We start from the raw sequence: 26887 nt of genomic DNA, 5'->3' as shown, positions 1-26887 counted from the left end.
AAAACACACTAGTATCTCTGTTCATGCCTGCTTGGGTTGAGCCGTATGTGAGCAACTTTGCTCATTGTGAACATTGGTCCAGAATTATTATATTTCATAAACATTTATTCTTGGCTCTGTTTCTGTGTGCTTTGAGATTCCTTGCCTCACATTGTTTAGATTCATGTGAGGCAAGGAATCTCAAAGCACACAGAAACAGAGCCAAGAATAAATGTTTATGAAATATAAAAAGTGAAATTTTAATTAATGCTGTATTGTGTCCTGTAAATGTAAACCTACCTATGTGGGAGTTTTGTACCTTAAACTGAATAGGCTTAATAGTACAAGCATGCATAAATAATGCAGCCAAATGACTAGCCCATTTGAAACACTTCTAAGCATTTTTATTTTATTCGCTATAGCCAATAAGCTATATGCATATGACCTAAATAGGGTAGTTCTTCCAAAACTGATGACAAATATGAAGAAATTTCAGACTCTCTGCGAATTTTCTTATTTTGTTGTGAAAAACAACCTATTAAGATGGTTGTCTAATTGCAACTCAATTTGACACTACTCTTTCCATTTGTTTCTGGTCTGTGTCATTTTATCGTATCTTAATCCTAATTCCATTCCATTCAGTTTCTATATTAATCTACAGATTGAAAACAAAAGTCTCATAATACTATTTATTGTATTTGATCATCAAAATGAAGATTTTTATATGCATTTCCATTCAATATGTGAATTTAAATATAAATAAATAAATAAACTATCATCTCAAAACACTATTTACATATGTATATTTCCCAAACAAACATGTGGTGCAAAGCACATTTTGGCTCTCAAGAACAATGTCACAACATTTAAAAAGTTCAGTAGGTAGCTAAGTTGAGTTATAAAAGACATTCTGTAAATGGCAAGACAGGCCTGCAAAATTGAGGATTATAACCATGTGTTAAAATTAATTTGGTATGGTAAATCCAAAAATAGCCTCAGATTTGCTCCATTTGGTACAGTTATTCACAACTAGCTTTGATGTTCTTACATTGTATTATGTGACTTGGGGGAGTAAAGAGTAAACAGTAAGATAGGGGTTAAAGTCATAAACTTTCAAAACACTTCAATTTTCTGATATGAACACAACAATTTGTTCAAAGGCACTAAAACAAATCTCACAGAAACATCAGTGTCCATACTAAATCAAAATTGAGCAACAACCAAATTGATATAAAATATTGAATATGTGAAAAAACAATGTGTGATATGACATTTTTATTATTTTTTTTCAAATTCAGCACCCCAAAATACATTAAAAACTGGAACAATATTGAAAAAAGTTTTTTCATCACAGCCTTCTGTGACGAATTTAAAACAAACGTTCTTATACTTCAGGCACGCTATTTGAAAACAATGAGATTTCAATGTGTTATGATATCTTCATCCTCATTAGCTTGGAGGATTTACTGTAACACTGTATTTGGATCCAGCTCTGTTATTTCGTATAAGAATTTGCCAAGACAGAGGAGTTTTTCACCCTATAGAATTACAACAGCCACAGGAACATCCTATGATATGCTGAGATATGTAGTTCAGGGAGGGGTCTTTAGAATTGTCAGTCCTTTCGTGGATCCCCAAACTATAAACTCCCAAGAGACATTTCCTTAATAGTTAAAGTAAAGTATGGTCTTTTTGTGTAGTGTCAGAACACCAGAATCCTCCAGGAAGTCTTGTGTCACTTTAAAGACTAGTATACATACTCATATGTATGTGTTAGTCTTTAAGGCACTACAAGGTTTTTCAAAGCTTTACGTACTAACATTAGTATCTCTTTTGTTTCAAATGAATCTCCTCCAATCCAAGTCATCCACATGGGAATGGCAAGGCAGTAATCATACCTCTCCAATATCATCTGGTTTAATTTTTGTTTTACTCCTGATCCTAAGTCATGAAATTTTTACACAGAGTTAAATTAAATGAATTGTTAGAGATAATGGGATTCCAAATCCCAGGGAGAGCAAAAGAAATTTGTCTCATTATTTCTGGCTGCCACCCTGTTAGTTTCAATCCACATCTGAAACGGAAATTTAGTGATCACTGCCAACAATCTGAAACCTGGCAAACAACTGCCCCCCTACCATGCACCCAATCTCACTGATTCACAAGGCAGAGGAGAAGTAGTAATAAATGATTTTTGTACACCGTGCCACTAGAGCCCCACGTATTCCAGCTCATTCCAAATCAGGTGCTGGAACCATACGGTAATCTTGGTGCTGTGCCACATCATTACTGTTTGAGCATGCATCCAGCTCAAGTGCCAGACACTGGCAGCTAAAATCCTAGACCAAAAGAGAATCTCGATAGATCTCTAGATTTCTGAACTTGCTGCTGGGTGTATTTGATCCCATTGCTTTGCATTCTCAACCAACCTATATATGCCAGATATACACTGACCCATTTTGGTGCATGATCAAGCATACTGGATCCCAAACCGGCCCCCAAAGCAGGCTTTTTTGGCATCCACACAGGACTCAACTCTCACAGAGGTGGGAGGGTATCTCCATTGGTTTGGTACTGTTGGGTAGCCATGTCTCCCGCCTTTGTCCTTCAAGTTATGGCAGTCTGCAGCCATAACATGACACCTATTTTTCCCCATCACTAACTCTGGCATCAAACATAGTGTTGGGACACTGGAGTAGGAGATGGGGCAAAAGGAGAAAATCTCTCATTTCTCCCCCTCCCTTCCCAGAGTTCCCCATCCTCACAGCTGACTTCAGGGTGAAAAATGGGAGAAAGGTAGATGCTGTGTCATGGCCAGACACAGCCAGGGCATGGGTAGGAGGTAAGACAGGGGACTGCCATCCCGTGCCCCCAGACCACTTGAGCCTGGGGAACAAAGGTTGGCATTCAGGACAGTTGCAGTTGCAATTTGATTAAAAAAAAACTCAACTATCATCACATCCCCTAAGTCAGGGGATATGACATAATTTGAAGTATCCCCTGACTTTGTGCAATATGGCTGTGTTGTGTACCATGTGGTATGTAGCTGCTGTCGGGCTGATCAAATTCTACACCAACCCATATTATTATTATTATTATTATTATTATTATTATTATTATTAACACAACAAGATGAGTCCACAGCAGACAAGATCACTCTGCTGGCTGTTGTATTGGATCACACGTCAGACACTTCCCAAGTACCTAGCACTGTGTGATGTATCGGCAAATGATGTGTGCAGATCCCAGTAAGGTGGCCTTCTACAGCTTGCAGATGGTAATTTTGTCAGTGCCGATTGTGTTTAAGTGCAGGCCAAGGTCTTTAGGCACTGCACCCAGTGTGCCAATCGCCACTGGGTCCACCACCTTTACTGGTTTGTGACAGAGTCTTTGCAGTTCAATCTTTAAATCCTCATATTGTGTCAGCTTTTCCAGTTGTTTCTCTTCAATCCTGCTGTCACCTGGGATTGCAACATCGACAATCCATACTTTGTTTTTTAACACAATTGTGAGGTCAGGGATATTGTGCTCCAGAACTCTGTCTGTCTGAATTTGGAAGTCCCGGAGAAGTTTGACATGTTCATTTTCTTTAACTTTTTCTGTCTTGTGATCCCACCAGTTCTTTGTCGCAGGCAGATGGTATTTGTGGTACAAGTTCCAATGAATCATCTGAGCAACGGTGTTATGCCTCTGCTTGTAGTCTGCTTATGCGATCTTCTTGCAGCAGCTGAGAATGTGATCTATTGTTTCATCTGCTTTCTTGCAGAGTCTACATTTAGGATCTGTTGTTGACTTTTCAATTCTGGCTTTGATGGCATTGGTTCAAATGGCTTGTTCTTGGGCTGCCAGAATCAGGTCCTCCATCGCCTTTTTCAAAGTTCCATTTGTGAGCCACAGCCATGGGTTTTGTTTTTTGGGTTTTTTTTTGTTTTTGGGTTGTTTTTTGTTTTTTTGTCAATTTGGCTCTCAATTTTTTGCCAGGAACTGTCCATGGAGAGCTTTCTTTTGCCAGTTTTCTCTTCTGCTCTGGATTGTGTTTTCTCAGTATTCACTCTTTTTCTTTTGCACTTTAAGCAGTTTGCCTCTATTGACTTCCTTCAATGTTGGTTCTTGACTGCCTTTCACATAATCTGCCAGTGCAGTATTATTATTATTATTATTATTATTATTATTATTATTATTATTATGTTGATTATGCTTGTTTATAACCCGCTTTTTCTCTCCATACGGAGATTCAAAGTGGCTCACAAGTAAAAGCATTACAATACAACTTAAAATATACAAATATTAAAACAGTATTAAACATCATTAATATTTTTAAAAATTCAAGTCAAAACCATAAAAGCATTTAAAACCTGACTAGATCTTAAACACCTTCATATTTAAAAGCCTGCCTGAATAAAGAATGTTTAGCCTTCTGCCAGGAGGATAGCAAGGAGGGGGACATTCTGGGTTCCCTGGAAAGAATGGAGTTCTGGGGTTGGGGAACAGCTACTGAGAAGGAAGGACTGCTCTCTCGTTCCCATCTATATAGTCAGTGGAGATCTGTCATCTGTGAATCACTCACACCTCAGAGAAAAGGCAGACATGATGTTAAATAAATCCCTTGAAATGTCATGCCTGCATTGTTTCTTTGTCCAAGGAAGTAAATATCTCTGGTAGATTGAGGGAATTGTTTTAAAATAATGTCACTGGTGTGGGAAAAGAAATTTTAATCTTTTCCTTTCCACATTATGGTCCAAATGACTCCATTTAACTCCTGGCCACTATTTGTCACTGGCCCTTCAGGTTGACTTCGGCTTTACCTTGTTTTGAGCATATTGGATAACATTCAGCAACATTCAAATACAAGTCCTGGCTGAGGTCCTACACACATTTTCACATGACAGAAGGTTGGACTGGATTACTCTTGTGGTCTCTTCCAACTATATACATAATTCCATGAATAAGCAGCTCCTATTGATGCTATGTACAAGGGGAAAGAGAGGGAGGAGGGAAGTGATTCAGGCCATAGAAAGGTAGATGGTCTCTACTTAGTTTTGGGAAAAGAAATAAAGATGCAATCTCAAATGGAGATCTTCACAGCCTGAATCACCTGCCCACTCCCTCTGGTTCCCTCTGATAAGTAGGAAAAATACTGTAGAACACCCCCTCCTGAGTATTGACTCTGCCTAGTATGTGAGGTGTTTCAAAAGACTGCAGGATATGAGCCCTCTGTGCTCCATCCCAAAAATGGACTTATGAAAACATAAACTCTCCTTATCCACAAGTCAGTCACAGATATCAACTACTGTCTGTTATTGAACAGACTTCAAGATGCATTTAGTGAAAAGTCTAATCACTGGAGCAATTTCATATGCAGAAATAATAGAATATATATATCTCAAAAATCTATCTCTCCTTCAGTTAGCTTCAGTGTCATTTTTTATTGGCTCCAGTGTCACTGAGTCTTTTTGGCACTTTCCACCTGGAAAAAAACCCCATTAATTCTTAATTGCCATGCTACTTTTCAGAGACAGGTCTCACTAATTGCTGTTATTCTGTGTAGAAGTAAGACATGACTAGCAAAAGGTTGATGATAACATGAGCATATATCAGTGGATGTATTCTTTTGAAAAATTGACTATCTGTATTGTTGAATGCTTTCACGGCCAGAATCACTGGGGTGTAGTGTGGTTTCCAGGCTATATGGCCATGTTCTAGCAACACTTTCTCCTGTTGTTTTGCCTACATCTGTGGCTGGCATCTTCAGAGGATGTCAGGAAAACCACACAACACCCCAATTGGCTATCTGTTGCTAGTTGTATGGTATTTGGGAGTAGGTCTTTGTTTTCAAATATGCTCAAAGGATCTGTAAGGTTCGTAATAAGATTAACATGAATTTGTTAGTACATAGATCCATAATTGAGGGCAAGCTTTCCCAAAAGGCACAGATCCATCATTTTCAATTATTCTTTGCCAACTACAGTTGCAAGCCATTGGGTATATTTTGGAACTATTAATGCAAGGTAATGGCCACAGTGACAAAACACATCTCGTTCAGAGAATTATAGGAATACCCAATGTGGAGCTCCCTTAAAAAGTGTCGAGAAATTTCTGATGATTTAAACATGTTTTAATTGAAAGGGAAGACTGGCATTGCTGGTTCAGTGTTAGACTAAGGCACCATCAATATCAACCATTAAATGCAGCTCCAAGATATCTACAAGGCAGCTAGACTACACACATTGCTTATAACATAGCTTTTTAAACTGGATCATGACACCATTTTGAGGTTACAAAAATTGTATTGTCGAAGGCTCTCATAGCTGGAATTACTGGGTTGTAGGTTTTTTGGGCTATATGGCCATGTTCTAGAGGCATTCTCTCCTGATGTTTCGCCTGCATCTATGGCAAGCATCCTCAGAGGTTGTGACCTCACAACCTCTGAGGATGCTTGTCATAGATGCAGGCAAAACATCAGTAGAGAATGCCTCTAGAACAGTGGTTCTCAACCTGTGGGTCCCCAGATGTTTTGACCTTCAACTCCCAGAAATCCTAACAGCTGGTAAACTGACTGGGATTTCTGGGAGTTGTAGGCCAAAACATCTGGGGACCCACAGGTTGAGAACCACTGCTCTAGAACATGGTCATATAACCTGAAAAACTTTCAACAACCCTACAAAAATGTGATTATTGCCACCTAGTGCCTGTTTTAGATGCTTATGTCAATCTATTAGTAACTACATTTAGCAAGTTCTCCAGCTGGCTCTATTTCCTTCAGTATCAAATATTCAGACAAGATGTAATTCTTTATGTAAAAAAATTAAGACTTAAAACATATCTATCTCATTAGTATGAACATCTACTTGCATCTCTATATATGGAACAGTGAAAATACGTATGTATGTTTGCACCACAAAGGCTTCTATGTGGCTTGATGAGTGTGGACCAAACTTGGACCCTATAAACATTTATTGGGTTAAAGGGGGTCATAAATAGAAAAAGGTTTAAGAACCCCTAGTTTATAACATAACACAGTTAATAAAGAAGGAATTGTTCAGCTCTAAAGCAAAGATTTGTTAACTACATTTCAGGCATGAAATCTTATGAGTCATCATTAACCTGCCTGAAAGCTGCCAAAGTCCTAGAGATGATGATGATGATGATTATGATGATGATGATGATGATGATTATTATTATTATTATTTCAAACATTTAAATCCTGTCCTTCTTAACCCCCAGGGTTTGTGGTGCAAACGTACATACATATTTTCACTGTTACATATACAGAGATGAAAGCAGATTTTCAGACTCAAGGTGGCTTACACTGGCAACAATTCAATGCCAAAACATACAAAAACACAGTCTACCATGACATTACACATTCAATAAAAATATTAGGTTTAAAAAAATCCATAAAGATGGTTGCTTATACATTCCAGAAAAGAGGAAATGTATCACCAAGAAGAAAGACTTAAAATTGCATACAGTATTTTGCAGAAAGAAATGAACATATGGAGATAGTTTAACTAGAATTATAATCCATCTCACCTTAGAGGAGAAGATCAAGACCAGGTAACAATATTATCTGTATCACATAACTCTTTGAGGTAAGGTAAAGGTAAAGGTAGTCCCCTGACATTAAGTCCAGTCATGTCTGACCCTGGGGTGTGGCGCTCATCTCCATTTCTAAACTGAAGAGCCAGCGTTATCCGTAGACACCTCCAAGGTCATGTGGCCGGCATGACTGCATGGAGCGTCGTTACCTTCCCACCGGAGCTGTACCTATTGATCTACTCACATTTGCATGTTTTCGAACTGCTAGGTTGGCAGAAGCTAGGGCTGACAGTGGAAGCTCACGCCACTCCCTGGAATCAAACCTGCGACCTTTCGATCAACAAGCTCAGCAGCTCAGTGCTTTAACCCACTGCGCCACCGGGGGCTCCTTTGAGGTAACAAGAACATAATTAAATCATTTTCTATATTTTCATATTAATTCTAATACATTATATTTGGAAGTAATATTTATTAACAGTAATTATTTCAAAAGCACTTTTCTTTAGTCAACTGGGAAGATTTGGGGTCAATTGGGCAATTTTTCTGTATTTTTTTAACTTAAAATGTAATTTGAAATAATGTGCCAACAATGTGTTGCTGATATCTTTCCCTCCTGCTGTAATTAGAGTTTATATTTATATTTTATATTATTCAAAACAATAACTAAGTTTAACATATTAAACATTTTTACAACTGCTTTGAGGATGTGAACTAGATGAACTATCTGACTGTTCAGTCCAAGCAGAAGATGGATAAGTACATGACCCTTGCTTTCACTTCTAACTGTTGTCTCTAAATAAGATTTGACCAGACAGTCATTAAAATAGAAAATGTTCTCTATCAAATGAAACATATCTCCTCATCCCCATAGTCTTCTCTTCCAGAGAAACAGCAAATATAAGAGCAATTATACCCCATATGGACAATGATACTTTGCTTTCCTTCTGTTTTCTTCCTTCTGAGTGATCCTTGGTGTTCTCTGAAAGGTGATGCAGAAAAGTTTTGAATAAATGATAATAAAAAATACCAAACTAGTGACATTTTAACAGAAGGCATATTCCTCTCATTAGAACCCATTATAGTTAATTATCCTGTTTTATTTTTCAGAGTACAGGACTTGGCACTGCACCACAACTGTGAGGATACATTCCTAAATGACTAAATAAATGACGTTCAGATGATATAAGAAAAAACAGATCCTACAGAATTTTTTTCAAACCACTTGCTAGATTTTTACATACGTTCTAATATTAGTATATTTTGAGCTGAAAAACAGACAGACACGTATGCAAGGCTTCTTTTTTCTAAGCTATTTTCCCAAGGAGGAGTTAGCATTATGACTGCTGTTTCTACAGGGCTTTGGTTGCCAGCAGTGTCTTCATTGATGGTCTGGCACAACTAGTGTCCATCCATCTTTTCTTTGGCCATCCATGTAGTTAGTGGTCATCATTTAATCTCCAAATGTAGTGCTGTTTGTGCTACTGATGTTGGTTCTCTTTCACAACATGGCCATACCACCATAGTCTTGCTTCCTCTATTGTTTTGCGGATTGCTTTTATTCCTAGTTTTTGATGCATGTCATCATTTGTTACATGGTCAAGAAGAGTCCATCTCAGCATGTTCATTTCCATTATGTTAAAGGGCTTGTTCACGTTTCCTTGTTGCTGACCAGCACTCTGCCGCATAGAGGGCTACTGGGCAAACAACTGTAGTGTCGATCTTAGCCTTGAGTTGTTCAGTCATTGTTGAATCACATAGAATGCCAGTTGTTTGCCACCATTTCAACTAGCCTGTATTTATTCATGACCGTACACCTGGCATTGTATTGCCATCTATGGAGGCCAGTGACGCTAGATGTCTAAGTTGGATGGTATGCAAGGCTTACCATCCAAAAATTAAATGAAGGGGTAGACCTAGATGAAATAAATAAATAAAATCGCTTGTCTCTGTGGAAAAGAAATTGTCTAATATCCTTCCAAATCACATCGTCTTAGAGAAAAACTGGGCAACTATGGAAAGATGGAAGTCATCCCAACCTCACACTCATTTCCAGTGGCTGCAGTAGCCAATCCTAACATGACCAGAAATGATGAAACATCACTTCCAGTTCTGAGGTGCCTCCAGTGGTGCAGGACTGAAGACTGACAGGTCACAGGTTCGAATCTGGGGAGAGCGTGGATGAGTTTCCTCGGTCAGCTCCAGCTCTCCATGTGTGGACATGAGAGAAGCCTCCCACAAGGATGGTAAAAAATCAAAACATCCGGGAGTCCCCTTGGGAATGTCCTTGCAGATGGTCAATTCTCTCACACCAGAAGCTACTTGCAGTTTCTCAAGTTGCTCCTAACACACACACACTTCCAATTCTGAGACCTGGTCAAAATAAATCTGATTTTTGTGACTGTGGTGGTGTGAGGTAGGGAGAAATTAGATTGAAGGGGAGTCAAACTGCCACAATTTTGTGGCAGTGTGACTGTCTGTAATTTTTATGGCCATTTTGTCATAAACGAGGCATGTGTGGGCTTTGAGGGAGATTTTGAGGCCTATAAAACAAACCTCCAGGGGCTGCAGTCAGCCTCTAATCCAGGGTTCTTAACAGGGGGTCCATGGAAAGATTTCAGGAGGTCCATGAGCTTGAAATGAAAAAAAAAAACGAGCTTACTATCTTTATTTTCTATGACCTTTAACTGAAATCTAGCATCAACTTAGCTTATGAATGTACAGATATATAAGTACAGACTCACATATACTCACCATAAATTACAGTAATGTTCATTTCATTGCACATCATAGTTGTTGCAAATCTCAAAAATACATTTAAGCTGATCTAAGAGATAATTTAAAGATATGCTGATGTTGAGTGTCATAAAACTATCTGCCACTATATCTGATTCCATGAATTACACCTAACTGGCAAAGGGGTCTTTGGAACAAAAAAAAACAGGTTAAGACCTCTGCTCTAGGTTATACTCTTTATCCTGCTTAGAGTAATTATCGTGATCTACACATCAAAACAGCAAGTGTTTTGAGGAAGGAATCATAGAGGTGATGAACTAACCCGTGCTTCCATTAGTCTGGACTGTGGCCATATCCTCAGCTACCATAACTTGTAGTATGCATGCTTTTTGTCAATCCATGTATTCAGAGATTATGGAGACATATGTGTGAGTGTATATATATATTAGGCCTGGGCGGTTTCGTTCGTTAATTTTGTAATTCGTTAATTATTCGTTATTTTTATTAATTACGAAACGATTACAAAACATATCTTCAAACCCGGAAGGGTTTAAAAATAATGAAACGGCATCCCCCATACTTTTAACGAGCTTCCGCCCGTTTCGGAAATGGGATGGAGGATGCTGCTGGTGCCCTGGGAGGCTGGAGCCAATCAGCAAGCAAGCAGTGCACCGTGGCAGTGTCTGATTGGCCGGCAAGGCCTTTAAAAGCGGCTCCGCGTGGCCGCGGAGCTCATTTGTTGCGCGGAGGCGAGGGAGGAGAGAGGTCCGGGAGGGCTGCTGCTTGTGCTTGGCTTAGCTTGGCTTGGGTAGGAAAAAGACTTGCATTGGGTTGGAAAATATTCCATTCTTCGTTGGAAAAGACTCTTCTGTGTGTGCTTCGATTGCCCTGTCTTTTGGCTGTGTTAGCTCTACATCAGGGCCAGTTTTTGGCTAATTTTCCATTTTTGAATATTTTTTAAAAATACCTGTGTTTTATTCATAAAAAAAGACAAAAAATATTCTTTAAAAAAAGAGCCTTCTGTTGGTTTGTGCTCTTGATTGCCTTGTCTCCTGCCTGTGTTAGCTCTACATCAGGGCCAGTTTTTGGCTAATTTTCCATTTCTGAACATTATCTAAAAATACCTGTGTTTTATTCATAAAAAAATACAAAAAATATTCTAAAAAAAAGAGAGCCTTCTGTTGGTTTGTGCTCTCGATTGCCTTGTCTCCTGCCTGTGTTAGCTCTACATCAGGGCCAGTTTTTGGTCAATTTTCCATTTCTGAACATTATCTAAAAATACCTGTGTTTTATTCATAAAAAAATACAAAAAATATTCTTAAAAAAAAGAGAGCCTTCTGTTGGTTCGTGCTCTCAATTGCCTTGTCTCCTGCCTGTGTTAGCTCTACATCAGGGCCAGTTTTTGGCTAATTTTCCATTTTTGAATATTTTTTAAAAATACCTGTGTTTTATTCATTAAAAAAATACCAAAAATATTTGTAAAATCGATTCGTATTTAATAACGAAGTCTCGGAAGTCGTTTTTGCGCATGCGCAAATCGTGTCCGCCATATTAACGAATCAATTCGTTATAACCTTAACGAATCGACCCCGCGCCAATAACGAAGCTTCGGAAGTGTTTTTGCGCATGCGCGGGGGTCCGCCATCTTAACGAATCGATTCGTAAATATTTACGAAATTTCGTAAATACCGAAACTTTTTTTTGGGAAAGTTTTGTAATTATTTTAAATATCGAAACAAAAAAACACCCCAATTACAAATCGATTTTAGAAACAAATTTTGGCGTTGTTACCCAGGCCTAATATATATATATATATATACATACACACACACACATGTATTTTTATTTATATATCAGTGCATGGTTCATTGTTCCATCTGATCCTGGTGTCCTTCTGGAGCGGCTCTCTGGAATGGGTCTTGGGGGCATTGCTCTTCAGTGGCTTAGCTCTTTCCTGGAGGGTAGCTCCCAGTTGGTGAAGCTGGGGGATGCCTGCTCAGACCTGTGGCCTTTGACCTGTGGGGTCCCACAAGGTTCCATTCTATCCTCCATGCTTTTCAATATCTACATTAAACCGCTGGGTGAGGTTATCCGGAGTTTTGGAGTAGGGTGCCATCTGTATGCAGATGACACCCAACTCTACTACTCATTTCCACCGAATTCCAAGGAAGCCTCCCAGATCCTGAACCAGTGTCTGACAGCTGTGATGCACTGGATGAGGGCTAACAGGTTGAAGCTTAATCCAGACAAGACAGAGGTCCTTCTGGTCAGTCACGGGACCGACCGAGGTATTGGGTGGCTACCTGTCCTCGACGGCGTTACATTCCCCCTGAAGGCACAGGTCCGTAGCTTGGGGGTCCTCCTGGACTCAACGCTGTCGCTTGATGCTCAGGTGTCAGCAGCGGCCAGGAGGACCTTTACACAACTCAAACTTGTGTGCCAGCTCCAACTATACCTTGTGACGTCTGACTTGGCCAGGGTGGTCCACGCCTTGGTTACATCCAAACTGGACTATTGCAATGCGCTCTACATGGAACAGCCCGTGAAGATGGCCTGGAAGTTTGATCTGGTACAGCGGGTAGCAGCCAGGCTCCTTACTGGAGCAAACTATAGGGAGCATACAACCCCTCTATTAAAACAGCTTCATTGGCTGCCAATAAGTTGCTGAGCCAAATTCAAGGTGCAGGTCATGACCTATAAAGCCTTAAATGGTTTGGGCCCCACTTATCTCTGCGATCGCATCTCCTTCTATGAATCGGCGCGAGCTCTAAGATCTTCTGAAGAGGCCCTCCTCTCGGTCCCACTACCGTCTCAAGTATGGTTGGTGGGGATGAGAGAGAGGGCCTTCTCGGTGGTGGCCCCCATCTCTGGAATGCCCTTCCAAAGGAAATAAGACAGGCCCCACCCCTACCCTCCTTTCGTAAGAGCTTGAAGACTTGGTGGTTTCAACAAGCCTTTGAAAATGACCAGTTCTAACTCAGCCCCACACATTGTCTAATATGGCCTTATTCTTCCTACCAGTTACCCAGATTCTTTCCTCTAATCGGCTCCGGAATGAACAGCCACAGACCCGTACCTAATATTATTGTTGCCTGCCATAGCATATATATCAAGCTTATTATTATTATTATTATAAAATGCAAGTGTGATTTGAAGAAACTCAGTGAAGTAGAAATGCAGAAGTTTTTATATCCCTGTCCATTTAATATGAACACCTTAGAGTCCATGTCCACATCTAGAGAATTCCACAATTGCAAGCCCTTGAAAAGAGGATATAATTCCCATTGCCTAGATTGTAGTCAGTACAATAGAGATTAAAAGATGAGGAAGAAAACCTCACAAGCCAGGTTTCTCTCATAGGAGCTGCCCAAACCATGACAAATGTGCCTTGGAGCCTGAGGTCCTCAGTTATCCATGCACTGTTGGTCGTGAAGATGGGTGAAACATGTCCACGGAGCTGCAGGACTGATGCTTCCAGAAGCAGCCATAATAAATAGCACAGTCACAGTGAAATACATTCTCCTGCTTTGGTCGTTCTCCCAGCTAGAAAGGTGTATGGAGTACCTTATTTCTGGCATATTATCTATGAAATGAGAAGTTCAGTTATGCCGCATGGCTGTGCATGCTCTACTATTACCTCTGACTGCTCTGTGTGAACCAATGAAACTCATTCATATGCTCAACCATCTGTGCTTGACACCTGCAAACAGTTCATGCACCTGTCTCTCCCTGTGATTATTTCTTCCACTTCTTTTCTGTTCCAGGAATAAAAATTAAGAACGAGTTATATAACATGGGATGGGGGGGGACTAGAAGCATCAGAGGCAGCTCTGCCATGAGTCCACTTGAGGTAACAAGTTTCAGAAGTTATGAAAAGCTAGTGAAATGTGTAACCGTATTTAATTTGTTATCCTTACATCTTGGTTTATTTTTAGGATTTTCTGAAGCTGCATCTTCACTGTCCTATATCCCAGGATCTGATCCCAGATTATCTGCTTTAAACTGGATTATATGAGACTCCACTACCAGATAATCTGGGAGAAACATATAATCTGGGGTCAGGTCCTGCGATATAGAGGCAATGTGGAAGGGATCTGAGTCACATGTTAAAATAATGGGATTGACTTTTATCCCAGAGTATCTTGATTTGAATGGGTGCACAAAATAGCAGAAAGATGAGGAAGGATTTGGAGACTACAAGAAAAACCACTATAGTACGGGGACCTCAAAGAAGTGCTAACCACTATAGTACGGGGACCCCAAAGAAGTGATAGCGTAATTGTGGCATAATTAATCTGCACTGTATTTGACAAACAGGCCAACTACAAAAAGATGTGTTGGAATTCACCCACACACTGCTCAAGTCTGCAGTCCTCAATGAGAAGCAACTAGATAGCATTAGGCTAGGCTAAGGGAATCCCTTCCCCTCCCAGCTCCTGAATGTCTACTGGTGTATTTGACTTTTTCCCTCTCTCTCCTCCCATCCTAATTGATGATGTAGAATGGCATTTCTTTTGGATGTATGTCCTTCCGTTTCAAGTCATTATGGTCACACTTCTTTTTCCACCTTTTCATTCAGATCTCTCTCTACTCTGTGACTGAGAAAATGTAGTATTTAGAGCCCCCCCCCCTTTTGTTTGAACCTTAGAAATAATTGAGTTAGAGAAGCTTAGACCCAATCTTTTCTATCAAAAAATGTAGTTTTTATATTTTCTTTAATAAAACTTTTGAAACTTTAAGCATTGAACTCTGCATCTTTGCTTTCTTAGCTCAAAAATTCTTTTACAGCCATAACACTACACCTTCTGCTTGCTGTGAGCTAACTGCTCAGTTAAGTATCCTGTTTTGTATTTTGGAAATTTCTATAACAAGATGAACACTAGGATTTCTTTTTGTTTTTGCTTCTGTTTTTTGAAAAATCAAGTCCTTAAGATGGGTGTCATCAAGAATATAATATAATACTCTTCTGTGATATTTGTATTACAAATGAAATCAGTAATATGATCCGCATGAATTAGGTTTACATATATTAAAAGATTATTAAAATAATAAATCAACTTAACACATAATACTACAGTCTTGGCTGCCTCATTTAACTTTCACACCTTGGATTATGAATGTCAATACAGTTATTGTGAACAGATGCTAAAATGTGTGTTTGTATATTTGTATTTCTGTTCAACAGTTTCCTTAGAAAGAAAAAATGAAAAAAAGAATGTATGAATGCATTTCTAATAATTGGGAGCCAATCAAATCTAAGATTAACATTTTCTGTGTATGCAACTATTGCATTATCTTATATTATTGCTAACTTTTTAAAAAACCTGTGATCTGATACATTATAAGGATACAATAATCCAAGATAAATAACTTTTTTATAGTCTTTCCACAAATAAATGCATCATATGACATCTAGAATTTTGCCTGAATTAAGGTGGACAACTTGTGGACTGGGCTTTAGCACAGCGGATTAAACTGCCAGCTGTAGAAAATCTTATGGATCCAAAGGTTGGCAGTTCCAGCCTGGGTCAAGGTGAGTTCCTGCCATCAGCCCACCTTCTGCTCACCTAGCAGATCAAAAACAGCAATCTAAGTAGATAAATAGGTACTGCTTTAAGTGGGGAGGTAACAAAAGGCACCTATAAGGACATGCCAGCAGGAGAACGTCTACAGATAACAAAGTTTTTGGCATGGAAGATGGATCGACAGCACCTCCCTGTGGCCAGAGTCCAGCACAGCCTTCAGATGCCGGAGATGGAAAAAGATGGGAAAGTCTATACCTCTGTTTATGTATTGTCTGTCATTGTTAATTGTATGACAGCATTGAATGTTTGCCATACATATGTTCTGTAATGTGCCCTGAGTCCCCTTGGGGGAGATAGGGCGGAATATAAATAAAGTTGTATTATTATTATTATTATTATTATTATTATTATTATTATTATATAACAAAGGTTGCTGTAAGCTGCAATACAACAATATTTGGAGGAACACACATTTTCATCCCTGCCTTAAAGAATAATAGAAGACCTATGACATTTCACTGAATTACAGTTATTATATTTGTTATATTATACCTACGCCGTACAAACAAGCCCAAGTGCACCATGTTTGGGAAGAGAAGGAAAGAAAGTGGTTCTCTCTCATCTTTATACTTGTAATATTATTCCTTCTTCTTCGTCTTTATTCTGAAAGCCAATTAAGAGTAAAGGGAATCCTTCCAATAAGATTAGTTATGTGTCATCGTCATCATGACATTATACATTTCCCTGTTCTCACGTCTCATTATGATCATCAGCAGGGAAAATACGCACTAGAGTATATCATGTTAGGTATTTTCACAAGCATTTGCTTCTGTTCTTATTGAATTTTTTTCCAACTGCTAATTTTGGTTTATTGTATTTCTGTCTTCACCTTACTTGGCGCATTGCATTGAGCTTTCCAGCATTTAGCTTGTGATTTGTGCTTTATACTTTTTTATATATTGTAAATTGTTTGTTCATTCCTTTTTTGTAATGGAATATCCATCAACACTTTTCTATCCACCATGAGCATGCAGATGTTGGAGAAGCACAGCAATGTGAGAAAAGTACATTTCGCTAGAAACATATGCTTCCACTTGTCACAGAGAACATAGATATAAAATCTATGCGCCTGGACAGAGGGGAAATTGCTGCACTCAGAATTAAATAATTTTAGAGGACTGAAACTGATATCTTTGAGTAGATTTTAGGATAACACATGGTGAGGACTTTAATGGGTCTGCTGTGTGACTTAAAGCAACTCCGAGGTCTCAACTTTTGACCATATCATGGCAACACAATGTGTCACAAAGAAGTAGGAATCCTGGGTCATGACATTAACCACATGACAAAGCATTTTGGAAGAGTGATGAGAAAAAAATGTTCAATTCTGTACTGATCAGGAGCAAGTTAGCAGATGGGAATTAGCACTAATGTTACACTAGGTAATTCAACTATGCTGCTGAGTCAGTATTCAACAGAAGGGCAGGTCATTCCAGTACAAAAGCCACTTGCAGCCAGAGTTTGCAGAAACTGGAAACAAAATGAAGAAGTAAGTGGCAAATAGGAGACATTAAAACATATTTGGCTTGAAAAACAAGGATATATCTTTCAAATTGGCAGGCTTTGAAACCACTGCAGTCAGTGAAAATTCCCATAAAGTAAATCTTCCCATAATAGATACCTACTGAGGGTTTTCCTTTTTTTATAGCCAGCAATTTTTGTATGTGTACAGAATTGATGTTCAGTCTGACAAGTTATTTATGGCCCTTTGGAACAAAGTGATTCTTTTCCATTTGCAGTTATTGCCTAATGAGCATCCACAGAAGTTTATTATCAAACTTGGGGGGAGGGGGTTGCAATGGAGGGGGACAATTTCTACCCCTAGACTCCCAAGACAGGCCACTCTTGGAGATCAAAAATTATACCAGGAAGCAATTTCTGGTTGCAATTTCCCAGTTTGTAGGGAAGAGTGAAAGAGGGTTTGGAGAAAATCTACCTTTCCTGTGCCTCCAAGAGCAATATTTACCATTGTATATGTATTGGAAAATACCCCCACCACCACCGCCAAGACTTCAGATCTGTTTATTGATTAGCCCACTAACCATATCAACAATAAAGAACAAAAACCAAAAAATACACAAATAGACGCTAATCACTATGTTAAAACTCCTGTAATAGTTAACTAAAATAAATTAAAACATGATAAAACTTGATTAAATAATACATTTGGTAAAATGTAATTTAATTACAAGATAAAAGCAGGGGAAGTAGAGTGATGTGTGTAAAAGAGAGAGGTGTGGGTTGGGGCAAGTCAGGCACCTTGGACCTGCAAAAACAGGCCTAGAGCTATATTTTCCAACCTTGTCTTTGGGAAGACTTCTAAAGAGAACTAATGGCGGTTTAGAATTATGGGTCGATGCTATTTTGAAGGCCACATCTTGAAAAGAACATGCATTCATTGACAGCAAAAATGAGAAGAGGGCAATTCAGCTACTACATCATAAAATTAATCATTAAAGATATATGACTGAGACCGTTTCTGATAATATTACCTGATGGAAATAAAAACTAGGTACATTGATTTTGATTTACCATTTTTTTTTGGAAATATTTTTATGTCTTTGTACCCTCCAGAAAGATATTCATTCACATGCATTTATATTACTAGACCCGGCATGGTTCCATAACTTGAATGTTGGACTAGATCTCCTAGAGCACTGGTTCTCAATCTGTGGGTCCCCGGCTATTTCGGCCTAAAACCACAAATCCTAGCCAGTTTACCAGTGGTTAGGATTTCTGGGAGTTGAAGGCCAAAACATCTGGAGACCCACAGGTTGAGAACCACTATCCTAGAGACTAGGGTTCAAATCTCTATTTAATCAATGAATTCTGTTGAGAAGTCATATTTTCTCAGCCTTAGGGCCCATCCAGATAGGCCTATATTCCAGGATCTGATCCCAGGTTTTCTGTTTATCCCAGATTATCTGGCAGTGCTAACTCATATCATCTAGTATAAAACAGAAAACCTGAGATCAGATCCTGGGATATAGGGCCTGTCTGGAAGGGCCCCAAGAGAAAAGCAATTACAACACTCTCATGAATAAATCTTGCTGAGAAAATCCTATGATGGGTTCACCTAAGCTGGAAGGTATAGAACAACAAAGTACTGCATTGATTTGACATAACTCCCTGATTTAGAAATAGCTAATTATACTTAATTAGTTCCATCAAATTATGCATCCTTGTGAAAAAGTCACTGTCAGCATGTTACATTATTTTTGTATCCCAGGTCTTAAATCATATACAAAGCCAAATGTATTCTAAAACAATATTGTTGTTCACTTTGAGGGTTTTTTTATTAAAATATATGAATATTCATATATTATTTCATTTATAAAAAAGAAAGAATTTGAGATTTTTTAAAAAATCAAGTTTGGGAGAAAGTCGGGGCAAAGGATTTTGAATCCTTAGCTCTTCAAAGTCTGGGCAAACTAACATGTTTGCATTTCTGAATTAGAGCAGGTGTGGAGATCATCTGTCACTCCACAAGTAGTTCAACTACAATTCCCAGCATTCATTACTACTGATTATGCCAGCTAGGACTGATGAAAAGTTGCAGTCCATGAACATTTGAAGGACTGCACAATTTCTTCTTCTTAATTAGACTTGCCATGCCTCTGTTCAAATAATAGGCATATACTATACGGGGCACCATCTTCACCAGTGTTTCCCAACCTTTGGTGCTCCGGGTGTTTTGGACTTCAGCTCCCACAATTTCTAAAAGCTGATAATGTTGCTAAGATTTATTAGAGTTGAAGTCCAAAAGACCTACAGGACCAAAGGTTTGGAACCTCTGATCTACACTGACTACTTTGGTAGAATGTTATTCAATTGGCCCTAATTGGGCTGACCTGGGTTAAACTTTCCTCCAGGTTAGACTTACTCGAGGGAAAATCTGAATCCTGAAATAACATTCAGGCTGTCTCTTGAGTCAGGGAGAATCAAAACATCTGGGACCATTTCTAAGCTGTCTCAATAGCGATCCCACACTCAGCAGGCTCAAATGGCTTTAGGATGTGGAATGGTTGTTCTTGGATCCATTCATTGCTGGGCTTTTTTCCGTTGCTTATTATATCTGTCCAACTGTGCTCCAGTGACACAATGTATATAATTTATATATTTATATAAGCTGATTTTCTTTCTGCCAGTTTCTTTCAATGTCTAGTTCTCATGTCCATGCATAGAAATAGGAAATGGTATAGATGAATCTGACTTTGATATTTCCAGAATATATGGAGATAACATGATCAGCACTGCTAATACTCACCCATTTTGTATTTCAGGTTTTGAAATCACAAACACACAGAACCCTGCCTGAATATTGTCTTTTCCACATCTGTTCACGACCATAACTTTCCAAATCTCCCCTTTCATCAGCATATTCATTCTTTTAGATTATGTTATTTTTGTCAATCGGTTCATGATTCCAGTTATCTAAGAATCATGCAATGAATGAGAAGGTGTCATGACAAAGCATTAACCAATAAACCGATATATAACTTTGTCACAGAGGCACGTGAGAATAATGGCAATACTTATTATTGTTGTTCTATTACTAATGTTGTTATTTTGCCAACTGGATTCATAATCTTTGGGAAAGCAGAATGTGTTCACGAGAATGGAAATAATCAATAACGAGCAAAAAAAAATTGCTCAAACTGCAAAACAATAAGTACAAATGCTCCTCTCGAGATGCCAGTAATGATTTCTTTTCCCACAGAAATTTGCTTAGTGTATAGTCCCATGGTTACTGAAAAGGCATCATAGAACAGGGTAGATTTCCATTTCAACCAAAGAAGAGAGAGATCTGTATGCATGGAGAAAGAGGTTGATCTTTCTCCATTCTTGCTCAATGCAGGCTCAGAACTTGTGCCACGATTGCTATTGTATCATGCATTATCGCAGTAGTTCTCAACCTTCCTAAAGGTGTGACCCCTTAATACAGTCCCCCATGTTGTGGTGACCCCCAACCATAATATTGTTTTCATTGCTACTTCATAACAGTCATTTTACTACTCTTATAAATCATAATGTAAATATCTGATATGCAGGATGCATTTTCATTCACTGGACCAAACTGGGCACAAATACCCAATACACCCAAATGTGAATGCTAGTGGGGTTGGGCGAGGATTGGTTTTGTAATTTGGGAGTTGTAGTTGCTAGGATTTATAGTTCACTTATAATCAAAGAGCATTCCGAACTCCACCAGCGATGGATTTAAACCAAACTTGGCTCCCATGACCAATGGAAAACATTGGAAGGGTTTGATGGGCATTGACCTTGAGTTTGGGAGTTGTAGTTCACCTATATCCAGAGAGCACTGTGGACTCATGCAATGGTGGATCTGGACCAAACTTGGCATGAATACTCAATATGCCCAAATGTGAACACTGGTGGAGTCCAGGGAAAATAGATCATGACATTTGGGAGTTGTAGTTGCTGGGATTTATAGTTCAAAGAACATTCTGAACTCCACCAACCATAGAATTGGCTCAAACTTCCCACATGGAATCCCCATGACCATCAGAAAATACTGTGTTTTCTTATGGTCTTTAGCGACCCCTCTGACACCCCCTCACGACCCCCTCAGGGGTCCCGACCCCCAGGTTGAGAAACACTGCATTATCGGATAGCAGTAATCCCTGTACAAGGAGAGGGGGAAGATCCTGAAAGGAACTCCCATCTACCTGTCACACCTCCAATATGAGAAGAATCTACCTGTCACACCTCCAGTATGAGTGAAATGCGCCCCCTATTTCTTGAGCATGGCCTTGGAATTATGGGCTGAGGAGCACAGTAGACCTGAAATGGGCATGCTCATAAGAAGTACTACAGGAGGGAAAAGCAGTCAACCAATCAGGTTAGTGGTAAGGAAGGATACAGAATGAAGAAAAACTAGGTGATTATTTTCCCCTTCCTCCTTCAGTCCTATCAGGATCAACCTGGTAGGACTCTAGATTACACCTACAAAGCCATAAACGGTTTGGGACCCACCTACCTTCATGACCGTACCTCTCTCCACGAACCAACCCGGGCCCTTAGATCTTCAGGGGAGGCCCTCTTTTCACCCCTGCCAATCTCACAGGCTCGTCTTGTGGGCACAAGAGAGAGAGCCTTCTCCTCCGTGGCTCCCCGACTCTAAAACTCATTATCTGGAGAGATCAGGAAAGCCCCTACACTAGAAACGTTTAAAAAGAACCTTAAAACCTGGCTCTTCCGCTGCACCTTTGGCGAGTAGGTGTACAACACTATTGCTCCCCTCAACGCTTCTATCACTGGAGTACACGTCCCCCAAATGGGAAGTTTAGTTCACAACCCTGTATGTCTTTTGAGCTCCTTGCAAATTACTTGCTCCTATTTTTATCTCATTAGAATTTTTTTAACATTTTATCCTGTATATGTGGCCTGCCCATTGTTACTGCGATTGTGCTTATTGTAATGTTATTTTGTTATTGTATTCATATCCTTTTTATGTAATTTTGATGATGTTGCTTGTTGTTTAAGTTTTGGTTTTATTTTGATGTAATATGTTGTCCGGGCTCGGTCCCATGTAAGCTGCTCCGAGTCCCCATTGGGGAGATGGTGGCAGGGTATAAATAAAGATGATGATGATGATGATGATGATGATGATTATGATTATTATTATTATTATTATTATTATTACACAGTTCTTCTGAATCAGATTCTGTATACCATATATGATTCTCTTTCTTCTGGCCAGAAATGTTTGATTACTATCCCATTTTCTCAATTTCCAACTGCCAAAATTGAACAGAAGAAAGAAGATATAGGAGAAGAGCAAATGCCTTAGAATTGGAATCAGAAGATTTTAAAATGTATCTCCTGAACCTGATTTTAAAAATGTATCTCCCGAACCTACCACAGTGACAAAATTAAGTTAACAAAACTAATTTCACAGAGGCCTAGTCTATATGTAAGAATATTCAATTATTTTACTTGTTTCTTCCACCTAATGAGAAAAAAGAACAAGATTGAGCTGCTGGGACTAAAGGGAATCTGCAAGCAAGTGTTATTATTCGTTACATGGTGTACAAGAGTAGGAAACATAAATCATAACGAATGCTAGAAAGGGCTTTGCAGTTATTAGCACCCCAAACCATAGCTAATAAAAGTGAAGGATGGTTTTCTGGGAGAATGGAACACAAATGTACAACTCCCTTTGCCTTCATTATCACCTAATCCAACCAGATATCGATGGAAGCAGGTAGGTGCTCCTGCTGTGGTAGATGTGGCAAGCCACGGATGGAAACATTACTGTCAGAGAAAATTAGAAAGGCAAATACAGTAAGAAGTGTCCCAAGGGGCTTGGCTTGCAGCCAGCAGAAGGATATAACAAGGCTACAACACAAATAAGGACCCTCAAAGCAAGAGAACTTTTTGTGCCTTCCCCAAATAATAAAAGGTAACTCACAATTCTCATGAAGAGCAGAGTTAGAATGCAGGGGCTGAGGATGAAAAGGTAGAGGATACAATCTAACCTCGGTTATGCAAGAACTTGGGAAAGATGGTTGTGGGTGTGTGGGAAAAAATAACTATGAAGAATTCACAACTAGGAAGAATTTCTCAACTTGTTCTATTTGCATTCCATTGAATGAGGGACCTCCAGGTCACTAAATAACTTCTTTCCAAACTCCCAATGGATCCATTCGGATACATTTGTTCATTTGGGACTTGCTCACACAGACTTTTTTCTTTTTTTTCTTTTTGCAGTGGTGAAGTTATTCTTTTTAAAATCTGGTCAGCACAAGCAAAGCTTGCATATAAAATATGCTAAATAATATCATTACCTGTAATCTATTACTGTGCAGGAGGGAGGCTCATGGGAAGATTAACAATGTTCCTTTTGCAAAGTAAAATAACACCTAGTAACTTGGTTATATTATTTTTCTCCCTTATTTTCAGAAAGCAAATGCTTTTGCTATATATTGTCAGACAAACTTAGTATGTGTGTGCATTCTGTAGGAAATTATAGACATACTCATATTCACACCTTCACTCCCTAAATAACATCAGTCAGGTCAACTTGGGTGACTGTGGAATAGGAGTTGGGGGAGGGGGTCTTCAAGAAGTTACAAAAACCTACTTAATATTGCAGGAGCTAAGCCATGCTGAAGCGTCACAGGCAACCAACTTAAAGCCCCAAAGCTGAGGAGTAATGAAGGTTAAATCAACTTTGGGTTGGGATTACTTCACCCATCCAGAGCTTCCCCTGGTCAGGACTAAAGTATTAGAAGATTACCTCAGTTAAAAACAACTCTCTATCCTACTTGGAAGCCTTCCCTTCCAAGGAATAAAGTGCTTATGTTAGTCCTTAAAAAGCTGGTTAATCAAAAAGAGGTTCGGGTTAATTTGCCTGGTATTCTTTTCACAGCTGGAGATTCTAATTGCTGTTGCTCTCAGCTGATGCATCTATTTCATTCTGAAACAATAGCATGGATTTCTGGGTCTCCGTAAGTCATTTCTGCAGTTTAAAATGATTTGTGCATTGTATTTATATATAGTTTCATTCAGGTCTGTGGCTTAGGTGAGAATGAATGGATACCCTGGTTTGATTTGAACACCAAAGCTCTGATGTAGTAGTGTTTCTACAGAACTTGTGGGAAATTCCAGCAGAAAGGAGCTGATTCCAATCCAAACCTCAGCATGTGCTTTGAAATATACTTGGAGCTCTGGATTGGGAAGCACAGCTCCAGCTGTGTGTATCATAACAATGAACAGGTGTTGGTGGTGGTGGTGGTTCTGCTGCTATTGCTGTTGCTACTTCTGGTATGTGCCTAAAAGTTAGTTCCATAGGATAGCAACTCTATCATAGGGTTTTCTCTGTAAAGGTCATTCAGATTTGCCATTCCCTTCCTTTATGGTTGAGAGGGTGTGAGTTATCCAGGTCACCCAGTAGGAATTTGATGGGAGTCTTAGAACTTTATTGCATGAAGGAGGAAAATTCAAGTGCTATTTCCTATTGTCATGTGCATCCCAGTACAGGTCTTCTTTTCCATAATAAAACCACCCCTCACTATTGACAGGAAAAAAACCCTGTCAATTGGTATTAACCACACTTTGTTCCCATCACCTACTTTGTGTGATGATGCCATTCCACTTAAGTGCAGGTACTGAAGTGATGCCAGGGGGTGGTATTCTCCTCCTCTCCATTCTTCTTACTATTCCTTGGGTGAAATAGTTTTTAGTTGGTTTTTTATTAATACTACCAATGATTGTGGAATAGCTTTAAAATATTTTTTAATTACAGAGTAGTGGGAGGACAAGGTTACAATGTCACACAGAATTATGAGTATGGGACTACAGATTGGCAGATCCATGCAGTTACATGAATAGAGAGATGTGTGGTACTGAGGGTGCATGTATATATCTGCTGTCAGTAATTGTGTTACTGCCATGGAATAGTGGCTTTGTGTGATGAAATCCCTCATCCAGCAGTAAAGCTGCTGTGTAATGCCATGTTGTTTTCTTTTTCCAGTGGAAAGGGTGTCTTAACCACTACATGTTACATATTCATTTCTTTAAAGGGTAACTTCTGGACAAAATGAGATGCAAGAAGTCTTTATGATGACTATATATCATGTGAAAGATATCCCAAATCATTTGTGGTCTTCCTGGTGGGGTAAGGCAAATCCCCTTGGGGTTGTATTTTTGTTTAACTGATCTCTTATACAAGTTGTATTTTAACACTGTATATACAAGCATTCCCTTGGATCACGTAATGGTTTATGGAGCTCCCTAAAAGATGCATGGGCACAATTTCACTCTCCCACCCCTATCTAGACTCCTCTGCTCCTTTCACAATCCCACAGAGTACTGTTAGCATGGTGTTTCATTATAACAACTCTCAACAGGAACATGATCAATGCTGAACATTCTATACATATTTATGTGGGAACTGAATCACACTAAATTCAACCAGCATATCACTGAGAAGAGTGTACTGGGTTGCACTATTGTAAAGCAATGTTGTCTGAAGTAAGGGTCATTTTTTTCCCCAACATGCCAGGGGCTAGCAATACCAATACATTTGTGCCCAGTCCTAGAAACTCATCAGAAACTATCACTGGTCCAGAGACTACAACATTAAGGAACATCGCTGAAAAGCTTCTGTTGTCATTCCCACAGTTAAATTATATTAAATTGGTTGTCGCTGTCCAAACCAGCAGAGTGCTGAAAGTCCTGGTTTGTTTAACTTAGCTAGAATTTCTTTCCATATCTATTTAAAGGTCAAATGAAGTGAATTTTATGTCCTGATTTATCCTTTAACTTGATTGTTATGGATTCCAATTTGTTCAAGAAATTTCAGATAAAAAATGTTTGTTCCAGCACTGGATGCTGAAATGCCGAATCCAAATTAAAAGAATATTAAGGACAGGAATCTAGTTAGCAAATTTCTATAATTTATTCAACCTGCACATTTGGTATATATGGGAGATAACAATATAGTATTTCCATAATATTGTTACTGTAGCCTGTAATCCTGTATCAACTTACTTTGAAAGAATGATGCAGAGGATTGCAGTGTAAGTTGATTGTCCATCAGACACTAGAATATACTTTGAAAGCTAGAAACACTTCTCGGCGTCCTATAAAGGATATTCCAACATCTTATATGGCTTTCCTAATGCTGTTTATGACTTTAAAATCAATAGCTGGTCTTAATATAAGTGTTTATTTTAGAAGAATCCCCTTACTTCAGTGGGTCTACTCTAGTTGGAACTATCACTTGAATTTAGGTTTTACAGCTCAATCACAATGCTCCCTGAATGCTCCCTGAATAAACAAGCTGTCCTTGCCAGTTTTAACAAATGCTGTTAGGTGGAATTTCCTTCCAACAGGAAGGGAGGGGAAAGGCCAACATATTGGTTTTGTGGCTCTGCTATACAAACAGCCTCCCAAATGAGCTGTCCTCCCTGTTGGCAATGTGCTACCCTTCATGAAATTCCACTGAGATGAGTGCATTGGGTTCTTAGTAGTATCCCATAAATTCAATTAATTCCAGTGTGTTGATTGCCAAGGAAGCAGAT

General features: G+C 39.0%; 1 protein-coding gene across 1 annotated transcript in view; it reads left to right on the top strand.

Moving 5' to 3' along the window:
• Positions 1–24280: 24280 nt before the first annotated feature.
• The window catches only part of NTNG1 (netrin G1), a 332462-nt gene continuing 329855 nt past the window's right edge, over positions 24281–26887 (top strand). Inside the window, exon 1 of the mRNA XM_060774037.2 lies at positions 24281–24310. The gene's annotated coding sequence lies outside the window, so the exon portion shown is untranslated. The remainder of the gene's footprint in view (positions 24311–26887) is intronic.

This window comes from Anolis sagrei, chromosome 4, assembly GCF_037176765.1.
Source record: "Anolis sagrei isolate rAnoSag1 chromosome 4, rAnoSag1.mat, whole genome shotgun sequence".
NCBI lineage: Eukaryota > Metazoa > Chordata > Lepidosauria > Squamata > Dactyloidae > Anolis > Anolis sagrei.
This window is presented reverse-complemented; position numbering and strand designations above follow the sequence as displayed.